General features: G+C 31.8%; 1 protein-coding gene across 1 annotated transcript in view; it reads right to left on the bottom strand.

Annotated features, from left to right (window-relative positions):
• Positions 1-1,052: 1,052 nt before the first annotated feature.
• Positions 1,053-1,186, bottom strand: part of LOC111699575 (uncharacterized) — a 13,906-nt gene continuing 13,772 nt past the window's right edge. Inside the window, exon 4 of the mRNA XM_023470278.1 lies at positions 1,053-1,186. This exon is cut by the window's right edge and continues 1,644 nt beyond it. The gene's annotated coding sequence lies outside the window, so the exon portion shown is untranslated.

The following is a 1,186-nucleotide window of genomic DNA, read 5'->3' on the forward strand; positions in this document are numbered from 1 at the left end:
TGACACTTAGTTGTGCACACAATGATCCAACTCTGACAGTTCTTGTAGGGATTTTTCAATTTAATTTTTGATTTAATAACATTTTTCGTGGATTTTCAAAATTTTCGGAGTTTGTTTGTACTTTTGAACTTAATCGGTCCAGCGGTTTTACGTTTATTGGATACAAATTTCCTGTTTTACAATGAATTTTGTGAGATTGTTTCGACACATAACAACAAAGAAAATGGAGACCGTTTAATATGTAAAGAACCATTATTTATAAATGTTTGATATACCCATAGAAATCGTTCACATAGATACAGATCCAGGTGTCTAGGCTGCTGAGACAATTTACATTATTTCTCAAGACTGGGCTGACTTTTAAGAGTTGCAACGCGCGCTGGCCTTTATCTACAGGGTGTCCCAAAAAACATGGGAATTCAGTGACGAATTCGATATCGTCTTTTTAAATAATTCTTTTATTTAGTATAGTGATACCAACTGAGAAAGCTTTAATCTGTAAGAGTTTCGTCTGCTATGTTTACATTTTGTTTTGACTGCATACGGTTGTACTTAGTAAAACAAGAAAATTGCAGTATACAAACAGAGTAAACTTGTCAGTCTTCACTGTTCATCTTGCAGAGACATTATAGACACATCTTTACAAGTCTTTTACCCTTTTCATAAAATAAACTCTAGCAGACATAATAATATTATGGCTTTTGAAATTAGGTATTACAATGCTAATTCATAGCAAAGACGATATTGAATTCGTCACTGAATTCCCATGTTTTTTGGGACACCCTGTAACTTACTTTCAACTCAACAGATATTTACATTTTAGAACCAAAATTAATTTGGTTTTACTCTTTAGTTTTTAAGCCGGTGCAACAGGTCAGAGGTGTATGTTACAATAAGGTTTCTCTGGGATATCTTCGTTTTCAGATTGGTTGCATACTAGCTGAATATGATCTGTTTAACCTACTATTTCTATACAAAATTGTATATATATGAAATTTGACAGTTTTATATCAATTTCTCGAGAAAGGAACATCAAATGCTAAAACAGCATGAAAAGTCAAAATAACATTTATTTAAGATTTTTTTCTAGAAATATGTTACACAGTGTGTACAGCAAACTCAATTCTGTACATATTTCCCGTAATTACTAGCTGGTTAGAATACGAAATTTAGATATATAAAATTG

This window comes from Eurytemora carolleeae, unplaced genomic scaffold (genome assembly GCF_000591075.1).
Source record: "Eurytemora carolleeae unplaced genomic scaffold, Eaff_2.0 scaffold327, whole genome shotgun sequence".
In the NCBI taxonomy this organism is placed as follows: Eukaryota; Metazoa; Arthropoda; class Copepoda; order Calanoida; family Temoridae; genus Eurytemora; species Eurytemora carolleeae.